Genomic DNA, 12024 nt, shown 5'->3' on the forward strand with positions numbered 1-12024 from the left:
TGGGCTGCTGCTTAGAGTATATATTATTGTTGAATAAACTGCAAAAATATTGTTAAAGACAATAGGCTGAGCAGAGGCTGAGCACCTACCCACACTCTATAATTTGGCCTCTATTATCGTGTTACGTTTAAAGCTAGTTGTTACTAGCTGACAATTTTCTGGTGAAACATCAGTGGACGAAGGTGCTTTAAATTCTGCATAGAGATATTGACAAGCAATTGATGTTGGCTTATGTGCACACACAAAGTGAGTTTTGTGAGCGCTGCAGTGGTGTCAGAATGTGCATTATGTTCAAAAACATATACAGTGCATTTTACAGGCTGTGAAAAGTGATACCAATAAATGGTGGTTGTATTTGATGTGCCATAATTTTATCTACTTCTGGACTTTTGTATTGTTTTTATTATTATTATTATTATTATTTTCAGTCATTGACAGTTTAATGAAAAAGGGAGAATGTATTTATCTCAGCAATATAAAATAACATAAGAACAACTCAGACTTCAAATGAATTTATCTGGGCCTTGATGGAGTATGGAGAGGTGGAGTGGAGTGTACAATGTGTTTTTGAGTTACAGGGTTGCACTCAGCCATGCACAACAGTACCCTTCACTGATAGGTACTTTGTTTTGGCAACAGGCTGCTGAACTCCTCCGACACAAACCATTCCTTGGAAAACCTCAAGAGCAGCATCACTGCATTGCACCTGTGTTTGTGACACTTACCAATGAAGGATGACCAGGATTGCTTTCATAAAATACATTAGGCCTATATACTTTCTACTCTGGATTTTACATTGGTTAAACTGCAGGTAGTTGTCAAAGAGAAGCTGCATGCCTGCATGAGTGGAGAGCAATACCATGCAAGCTATCACGGCTGCAAAGCAGTCAAACCTCTTGATCATTTTCTTTCTTCAGTTAATTTACTCACCTAATTACACACATTAAATTCAGTGTAGTAGCTGAATTCCTTTTTGATGCGTTGTAAATCTAAGATCATATTTCCATATTATTATGGTTTTGTCATTAAATCATAGATTTGAATCACATGTGTTATGCTTTATGAAATTTAATATATGACATATGTAATCACTGTATAATACTATTGTTTATTTTCATTTGTGGAATTACCATATTTGTTGTCAAACAGGAACTGAAACTTTAGTTTCCCCTTTTTATCATTTTATACTTGCAACAGTTCTGCCAATTTTGTATTTATTACATTTCATGTTAATATTATGCTATCACAATGCCTGTTCCAAGTCATTTGTTTTAAACTTCCACAATGTCTCACCAGTTGTTTTATTTGTTCAATACTTGCCTTTATCTTTGCTGTTACTTGAAAGCATCAAACTCTGCAAAGGACTGTGTCACAGTGTTAGAGTAAAGAGAGGATTATCGTTTGATGAATTCTTTGATTAGATGGATGATGAAAAAAGAGCATTCTGAGTCAAACACAATGTCCACTGTCTAGCAGAAGATAAAATAATAGAAATCTGTCTTGGCTGTCACCACAAATGTGTAATGAATTGGCTGCTAGAAAGTCTTGTTTAAAAGACCACTAGGCATCTCTACAGCCTGAAACCTTTAAAAATAATTATTTATTAAACATCTGGCACATAATTTCTTGGAACGGTAGTGGTATATCAACTTTTTGTAAGTATAGGATAGTGGGAGTTTAAGGTGTGTCTCCATATTAGGAGGAAAGTGAGCAAATTCACTGTTTAATCGTTATTCTACCAAATGTAATGTTTTACCTCAAAGGGTGAAAATATCACATTATCACATATTTCATAAAAACAGCTGAGGTGAAGAGACAAATAAGTTTAAACTAGGAAGGGTGACTCCATAGGTGTTGCAGAAAAACAAGCAAGCAAACAAAAAATGAAGGCAGCCTTAACAAATTAACAATAACAGTGGACACTTATTTCAACATGCTACAATATAAACATGTTGATACGTGTTCTGAGAGTTGCTGTGATAGTTCATAAAGGCGCCCAGTAAAGTTTTCAATAAAATTGTACTTATTCTTCCGACATCCATCCTCAGACGCTACACATTTGTTGGCAGTTGTTTGTAAAATTACTTTTCAGGACATCTAACCCTTTATCTTACGCATGCTTCATTCTCCACTTTATCAAACCTTGATATCAGTTTTAGTGCCTTGGAATGTGATTTCCTTTGACAGTATTGGCACTCTTATGCATCTATTCAATTTATTGAACTATGCCTACCAATAGATAAAGCCAAAAAGATCTTTGACCCCCAAGAGAATACTGGGGATTGGCGTGTGAACTGGGGCCTGAACATAAAAGCTCGAGACCAGAGATTAATATGCTGGTTTCAACTGAAAAGCTTCAGGGCATGAAGCTATACACAGGCATTCTGAAGTGAGCAGTGCTTCAAACCATGTGAGGAGTAGGGAGAGTCTGTGAGAGAAGGCCCAGTTATCTGACAGCTATCAGAAAGGTGGCACACCTTGGTTGATGTTTCACCTGAGAGCTCAGCTGTTTTTCTTTATGTGCTCACTAGTGAGAGGTTCACATAAAGCGCTGATGGTGCTGACACGCCCAAACATTTTTGAGTTGCCAGTAAACCTTGATTCACACATCAGGAATCGTGTATTGCTATGTGTCATGAACAGGTCACAGAAGCTTTGGCCAAGGAATGCAGAATAGCTTGATGTTCAACTGTTGCACTGATGTTCAGGTTAGGGAAACCGACTGCTTAGGACTGTATTGTTTTCACATCCATGGTTGAATTCCCATTTTGATTTTCAAAAAATGATTACACATTCACATTGTGCTGAATCAAGTCAATCAAGGGAAAAAAATGGATGAGCTAACCTAAATGCTGGCATGCTGTTTTGACATCTGAAATACAGGTGAATTGAGAAAAACAGCAAGGGAAGCCGAGCCGAAACATGGTGCTAGTTTTCTGAAACTGTGAGCCTCTCTATTTGCCTTTCACTTTGATGTGTTTTCGTCAGTCTTTCAGGGTCATCGACAGAGTGGATAGTGAGGTCAGTACTATTATATGTAAGCACCATGCTCCAAAGTCTTCCTCTCACTGTCAGAGCAGTACATTCCCAGTTTCTCTGAATCTCACGTGAATGCCCTGGCCTGACATCAATATGAGACGGCCACACTTTGTTTTTTGCAATGACCGCGGAATCATATGTGAAAGGTATGAAAAGGATGGTGACGGACAGGCATGCAGTTATTAGAGCATAGGACCAAACACTGGGTGGGGTGATACAGGTGTGTCCATGAGCAAGGTATGCAGACTGAATTTCTTCAGAAGGTATGTAAATGAATGAAAATAAAATTGAGATGACTGAAAGAAGTAAGATATGCAGTTTACCCTGGATAAGAGTGTCTGCTAAGCACAAAATAAATGTAATGTACATTTGGGCTGGAAGGTAAAGGTAATTAGAGCGCCTTGTCTTCAGGCTCTGCCACTGCACTTTACAGCAGCGAGTCTCAGTGCTGCTGCGGAGTGGAACCACAAAAAAGGAATGGTATATTGTGTGGCTGGCATTTGGAGACAGAACAGAATGAAAGCTTGGGATTCTTGCATGCCTTCTACCCCAGCGAGAACTTTCGTAGGGTTTAAAGGAGTACAATCATGTGTCTCCTGAGTGGCTCAGTCTGCATGCCACTTATCTTAAGTGCAGACTGCAGTCCTATGACCTTGGTTTGAAACCAGCTGTGTCATCTACCGACAATGACCAAGAGCCCACAGTTGCAGAACAAGTTGCCTTCATTCTGCTGGGGACAGGAGAAGGCTTTGAGCCAGCATTTGATTTGTCAGGCACCTGTAAATTGCCTAGATGATGCTTAGATGGTGTCAGTGGAGTAGTCTATCCTCCAATGAGTGCCTACTTCATTATGGCACACAATGTGACTATTGTGAATGGACTATTTTTTTTTTTTATTGGAGGAATAGTATTTGTCTCACTTCAGTGTTCCTGCACAAGGCTGTCACAGTGAGATGAGCCCAGTGTATAATTTCCTATTCCAAAAACACAGATGCATGAATAGCAAAAGGAATAAAAATATCAACACATTCCATTTTAACTGATGTCTTCTATACTGCCCCTGCTGTTGCCATGACATCACCCCCATTGTTGCAACACGACTTATTCTCTTCATCACAATGCCCAGCTTGGTTCCATTTCTGTTATGTTGCTTGCCCGTTTCTACCCCTACAGAGCAAAAATTAATGAGACTTGCACTTGCCATATGGGGTCATTGGGAATCCCACTTGATAAGCTGAGCATTCGATCATTAGACCTTTGTCAGTGCGGCAAGCACATACTGCATATGTACGCCAAATATATAGACAGTATTACATTAACATTATTGTCATTTAGCAGATGCTCTTATAAAGTGACTTATATCAGTTACAGTTTTTACAATGTTGTCCATTTATTCAGCTGGATATTTACTGAGGCAATTGTAGGTTAAGCCCTCGCCCAAGTGTACAGCAGCAGTGCCCCAGTGGAGAATCAAACTGGTCACCTGCTCCTTACCACTGTGCTACGCTACTACCCCACAGAGAAAGAGATAGAGCCTGCTTGTGCACAATGTTGGCATATATCAGTCATCCAAAGTTGTGTGACCAAAAAGATATCAAATAGCTACAAAAAATATGAGCCCATGAGATGGTATATATGAAGTAATGCAATATTAGGACTATTAGAACAATATCAAATGAATGATTGTGTATAGAACAGTAGACTCCACATTACCTGAAGGATTAAGTGTACACAAAGGTATATGGAAAAAGGCAAGCACTAGTGTGTAAAATCGCTCCCCAGTGGTGGAACGAACTCCCTGTCCTGCTACGGACAGCTCCTTCACCCCATTCCTTCAGACGGGGCCTGAAGACGCACCTCTTTAGACTCTACCTGGACTGACCCAGCTAACAATTGCTGCCCCCCCTCCAATCAGTGCTGTCATAAATTGCTGAGCTTTTTAAATTGTTTCTTGTTGCCGCCTCTACCCTGACACTCATTGCGCCGTTTGAAGTTGTTGAAGTTTGCTGTTTGAAGGTGTATCGTATTAGTTGCCCTATACGCTGTAGTTGTACAAATCTGATAGTACTGTGTCCACAAACAGACCTTGCTCTCAGCTGAGAACTACTGTCTCATTGTGGAACTGTGCACATCCTGTCCCTGTACTGTCTATGTACTGCTATACTTACTGCATGCACTTTTGTAAGTCGCTTTGGATAAAAGCGTCTGCTAAATAAATAAATGTAAATGTAAATGTTACTTAGTGAGTGTCATGTATCATGAGCAACAAACAGCTACAAATGCATAACTATGTGTAAACATACATTACATAACACAGGTGAGGTGAGGTTAGCAACAGAAAATGATTCAAAAGACCTAAGCCACTCATATGAGATGCTAAAGGAGCACATATACTGTAAAAAATTGACAGAATACCCATATATCCTCAGCATGTTGATGCACAAGAAGGGAATATCTAATAAGCCAGTGTATTAGCCATGACGCTTCATGGTGAATAACTGTCATATATCCAACAGACATAAGGGAAAGAGCTGCAATAAACAGCAGAAAGACAACAAAGGATAAGATAAAATGTCTTATGATAAATTTAGTAAAGTCTTCATTAAATCCTTGAGGCCTGAATGTGTCCAAAGTGTGGCTCCAACAGACAGTACATTTTGTCTTAGTCTTTTATCAAAGTCTTCTGGTCTAAAGGATAAGCTCACTCTCTGGCTCTGCCTCTTTTCCTAAGTGTTGTGTATGAATGCATTATATGCTTGAAGACCACTGACTGAAACCCTGTCTTATAAAATGGAATTTGAAATGACCGCAAAGTGCAGAAGTCTCATTTATTAACGCTGTGACCCAGTGAAAGAGGTGATGAGTTTTGGCCCTATCTACATGGTCTGTGTATCAGCGTGTGTGTCAGGAGCACCGCAGACACATCTGTGCCCCCAATGATCCGAAAACTCCACCCTGTTAAATGAACTGATCATATCATATGAGGAACAATATCTCTCTGGGTGAAGGACCAAGTATCTAAATACTTATCAGATATTGTGTCTAGCGATATGATCCACCTTCAGTTTTGAGTGGCTTATCAATTTTTGGACTTTATAGAGAAAATCTGGAGTGCTAGTTTCTCTCAACCTTAATTTTGTTAAGTACAGGGAAGGAATGTCTTTGGATTTTGACAGAAAAATCAGGCCCATGAAACCAGCTCATAAAAACCACAAGGCCTGTGCACTTCACAGAGGAGCAACTCAAGGCCTCTTTACTTCACAGAGGAGAAACTCAAAGCCTTGTCCTGAACTTTTTGGTTGTCACTGGGAGTGTTATGCTTGGTATTGAAAATGGTCCACAATAATAATTATTATCCGTCTGCAAGAGTCTTCTAATGAGCAGATATTATTATTGAGTGGAAATGGAACACACAATGCTGCCATTTATTTTCATTTCAAATGGCCTTTTCACAAAGCATCCTCTGTTGAGGTACTTCTCCTCTCTGCTCATGAAAACTCATGAATCAATTCATTAATCTCAGGTAAATAAAAAGAAGTGTGTGCAAGACAAAGACATTTCCAGTGCAAAATTTTCAGAAATTTTTTGTATTTTCAGTGCAATGCCAACAGCTATTGGGCAAAAGCATACATAGCAAGTGTCTGTAATAAGTTATTTTATGCTATTAATGGCTATTGAATATGCAAGCTACATTTCTTTAAAATTATCAGGCACAATATATATTTTTATATATATACTTAAAATATTATTATATATATTTAAATTTTTATTTCATTTCCTGGTTAAACTTAAGTTTCCTTCACACTGACAAGGCCAACAGAGGAACTCCCTGGAGTGTTACTCTGATGTGTCATTTAACCCATTACTTATTTAGCTTGGAATGATTATAAATAATCTAAATACTAAAATTCTGTACAATCAATTTGCCCCAAAAATAGGATAATCAATTCTGCAGACATTTGTGACCACTTTATCTGTGCAGGAAATAGTAAAAAAGTCCCAGTTTTGGATCCACTATAACAGTGAGGCACACAAAACATAGTCCAAATAAAAACAAAGCAAATCTGGTGTTTGTTGGCAAAGTAAGAGGTGCAGTAATTGCAGTAAGGGTTAGAACAGAGACAGGACGATATGGTAGTGTTTATATCCCTTTGGAACAACTGCTACAAATGGTGCAATTGGCATTGAGCAGCTAACAATTCTTTACTTAAAAAGTAAGTGACTGTTTGACAAGAGGGAGCAACATTTTATTGCACTAAAAAGTTTGCCAGAATCATGTCCTCGGCAGAGGCAGGCAAGGCCACAAGGACACAGCATGGATCTGATAAGGGGACTATGTTTACCTATTATCTAGATGTATGACTATGATTTGGATTATGATTACGATTTATATATGGGTGTGATTTTGAGCCTACTAGCCTAAGGAGATGAGTTGGGATCATGACTGGAACCTACACAGAACCCAAAAACAAGGCACACAAGTCAGCAGGAGCTGCATTAACACGGACAGGGGTGTGCAGGATTTCCTCCAAGTCTCAGATTTCCTTTTTCATTAGCGCTCCTTCTAAAGTTAGCCTAAATGACCTGCCTGTAACATTGTCTTCAGTAACATCAGTTCCTGACTGGCGACAGCTTTATTCCCTAAGAGCACTGCCTATCATTAGTAATTCTGGCCTGCTCAGACTAGACAGACCTAACTAGGAGGGATCCTGTTTTGTCATGTAGTATCAGTAAGGGTGATACAGAGATATCTATTTGGCAAAGGCTGAGCTATCAGTTTATTTCAGTTAAAGCACTCTTCTGTTTCCTCATTCTGTCTCAAAGTACACGTGGAATGCAGCCAGATGGCAAGCAATGCAAGGTCACAGTTAAAATCATTAGTGTAAATCATTAATGGGGATAATGTAGGAGTAATATAGAAATATGATGAAATTAATTGTTTGCAACTGAATTTTTCTGTAAGTACAGAACTCCAGTGTTGTTGCTGGGTAACACTTCATTACAGTGTTTGTGTGTTCTTGCATTTTTATTTGGGGGCTGAGAACCAAAAATGTGAGGTACTATGCTTTAGCATTAATAACTTCAAAATATACTACTAATAAATTAGTACATCCTTTGGTTTGACAATAAGTGGATGTGGTCTTTATGATGTCATGTATTTTGAAAAATTACCAGATAAAAAGGGCTACACTACAGCCAATGTTTAATCCCTGCTGTGTCATCAGCTCACAGTGACCAGGAGCCCACAGTGGTAGGACACATTGGCTTTGTTCTGCTGGGTAAAGGATAGCTTTGTAGGCAGTATCCCCTTGTCTCACTGCTCTCATGCAAACTGCAACTTTCTGGGTGCTCATGAGTCACTCAGCTGACGTCAGGAAGATCCATCTGCGTCCTGGTCCACTGTGGGACTTGCGTTTGAGTGTACTGGAGGATTGTAATGAGCGCAGTGTTTGCTGTGGTGAAGGCAAGTACGATGTGTACAATTGCCAATTTCACATGCATGCATAAATTGGGGAGAAAAGTAAAGGACTAAACAAAGACCAATATATATATATATATATACATATATATAGCTACCACGGACCACTCTAATGTCTATTTTTTGTACAAATTTTAGACATGGCATCAGATCACTTCCTCTCACACTCACAAATGCCAGTCAACCTTTTTGTATCCCTAAGTTCTGAACAGCAGAAAAGCTAAACCTAAACTATAAAACGAGGCTTCTGACATCCCTGACTAACTTCAGGTGTGTCCCCTGGGGTTTTCCAGCAGATGGAGCCATGGAAGATGGTTGGATTTGGCACAGATTGTGCCTGGCTTCTGCTCAGTCCCTAGTCATTGTTTCTCACTGCCATGTTTTTATGTAAGTATTGCTGACTCAGAATAATCTAGAAGAGAGTCAGGGTCATTGTAAAAGAGCCTGCCAAAGCTATATACAGATAATGTCTTGATAGTGTCTCGATAAAGAAATTTACTCTCTTCGACTCACACACACTCTCAAGGCCACATAAAGAAAGATGAGTGAGATAGAATGAATTTCTGTTAGCTGAAACTTGGGGAGAACAAAACTCAGGGGAATATTCAAATGTTCTTCTTTATAATGAGTCTTGCCTCAGAAATACAAACCATACCCTGAGTAGTGTAAAAAGTAAAGTGATTTTAATATGTCAATAGCAGGCTGACCTGGACTTTCTGAATATTAAGAGGTTCCTTCAAATAATCTCCAGATGTAATCACATTTGAACTTTTCAATCACTTTATCTACTACATCCATTCACTTCCATGAAATGGTGCATGTATAACCATAAGCTTAACTCTCCGGTAAGATACACAATGTGACTGATCAAACGCAACAATATAAGAAAATACATTTTAAACCATAAGCAAAACATAACCCAAATCAAAGTCTTCATGCATAAATTCATTGATGTGAGTCATAATCTTCTCATTTTACTTGCACACCACACCAGACACAGAGTAATACCTGCGGCATGTCAGCATATACAAGGTGAGAAGCTGTCTGTTTTTTTAATTTTGTGTGATGGACCTAAATGCGATTCACTCAATGAGTCATTGACAATGGCAAGAACAGTTTGTATTCAGTTACTGGTTACACTCATAGAACAAGTGAAGTTACATGACAGTGACGTTAATTTATTTGACCTCACCTGTAACTGATTGCACTTCACCTGCAGCATTCTGATGCTCATGCTCTTGAAAAAAGTGCTCTGGCCTCAGTACCTAGGAGCTCACCTGCTGAAGCCCAGTGTTAGTGTGTGCCTTATGGAAAGTATAAGTAAACATTTGTGCTCAAGTAAAGGTTTATGTGCTTTAAGCAAATGTTTATATGTACTTTTCATCCATATAAATGCAAGTCATACATTTCTAATAATTCCACAGCTGAAGACAGCTATAGCTCATGTATAGCATACATTTTTTTGCAAATCTCCAGCTGAGAAGACATATCTCAGACAGCTAACCTCTGTGATTAAAGAAGGCCTGGAGCTACAGAATGAAAGGAAGTTTTGGGAGATGATCTGATCACTTGCCTCAGATCTGACCCTGAGAATCACCACCACAGTCAGCCAGACAAAAATGCTCTTGTAAGACCCAAATCATGATCAAATTGGTGTGCTCCATTGCTACTGTTCTGTAGAAATGTAACCCCTGAACATTACTCAAATAAATGAGATCTGGCCAGAGCACTGAAATATGATGCCCATGGAGTCATTAACAGAACCAGCTGTCTTTAGGGTCTTTCAAAAGTTATCTTGCAGCTCTGGTGAATGACTTACCAGCAAACATCAAAGAGTTTGTATTCTTTCAGAGTGTGCTAGGTGGTAGCTCTTTTTAACTATTTGATAAATCATGGTCACCTGTGAACTAACAGCTGTTGAAAAGGCTGAAGTCGAGAAAAAAACAACTGTGTCAGGACAGAAATGTATATAAAGTTCACGTTACTGGCAATGGAGAGTCAAAAAGAGTGATTGGAAAGCTGCCAGCATGTTGCTTAGCAGCTGCACATAGCGTGACTTTTGTGTGCAAAGCTGTCGCTGTTATTACCACTGGGGGAAAGATCCGTCTTGAGGAAATAGTATCAAGGACTTGGCCAGCTTGAACACCATGCGTCCCTAAATACACTGCAGACAGGAGATTGGCCCCAGGGCTATGGGCCAAGGTGCGTATATGTATTACACGCAAATACGCAAATGTCTTAGATGAAGATAAGATCCTTTTTAAATTCTACAAACCCACTTTCTGTTACTGCACCATGTTCTTGTACAAATACATCATACAGTTACCTTGCTGTGGCACACCTTGGTAGACTGCAGGTTGTAACATACTGCCCTTCACTTGGAAATTCTATAAGTGGTTCAAGTAACACATAGATTTAAGTCAAGTATTATTTGAATTATTCTGGTCATTACCTTTCATTATTAACAAAGAAATAGCAAAAATGGTAGCATTAAAAAGTGTTCTTCAAACTCCTATTCATAGACATCTAATTCATCCCTATATGCCCATAGGCAACCATAGTATGTATCTTTTTCTGCCATTATTTTCACTCGTTTCTTCTGACGCAGTAGGTTAGGCTTTATTCTGAACATTTCCGCAATGATTCCCAGATCATACCTGGTCCTCATTGAATCACTTTAGGTTGTACTCCAACCATAAAAAACAACAACACCACCCTGATGCTAACTCCTTTACCCACCGCTGGTCATGTACATTATTAAACATGGTGTACACTTGCAGAGCAGTCACACAGAACTTACCTCGTTAACCACAAAGTGGTTACACCAGCATGTAGTCTGCTTATTATAAAGTTTCATGAACAATTTGGCACCCAAGGCTGTTAAATGAGACAACAAACTCTCAATTTTTTGATCCAAAGAATCTTTGTCAGATCACAACGGAGCTTTACAGAAACTGAGAGCTTTTTCCTTTGAACAGTATAATGGACGACATGAATGAAGAATGACATCATAAACAGGTTCTTGTGCTTCCTTTCTCTTACACATAGCGAAAAGGATGTCGATTATTAGCATGTCTACTGGCAAAGATTTACAGGAAAGAGAACGGCAACTAGTTCAATGAAAGCTATAAAATCATATACTGTACATTTGCTGACATAACACAAAAAGTATTTATACAACCAAAAATGGAGAAGTTTTCTATTGATCAGCAGGTATTTATCTCTAATGTTATGGGTTGAAGAAGCATATTAATGCATTGGATATTAACATGCAAAAGAGATGAATTTTTTTGAGAATGTGCCCTTATATGGGATTGCAGTGTACAAACCTTTGAGTGAAAGGCAGGGGTGGGGGGAGTCGGGGGAATTCTGAGACGAAACTCTGACTGTGTGATTGCACTTGTGGGTGGGACATTGGGAGTGTTCCCTCCTAGTTACGTCCTCCTGTTCTGTAGCCCTGAAAACATACCACCAATGTCCCAGCAGGTTAATCACCAATCAGTGGA

This window comes from Megalops cyprinoides, chromosome 4, assembly GCF_013368585.1.
Source record: "Megalops cyprinoides isolate fMegCyp1 chromosome 4, fMegCyp1.pri, whole genome shotgun sequence".
Classification (NCBI taxonomy): Eukaryota; Metazoa; Chordata; class Actinopteri; order Elopiformes; family Megalopidae; genus Megalops; species Megalops cyprinoides.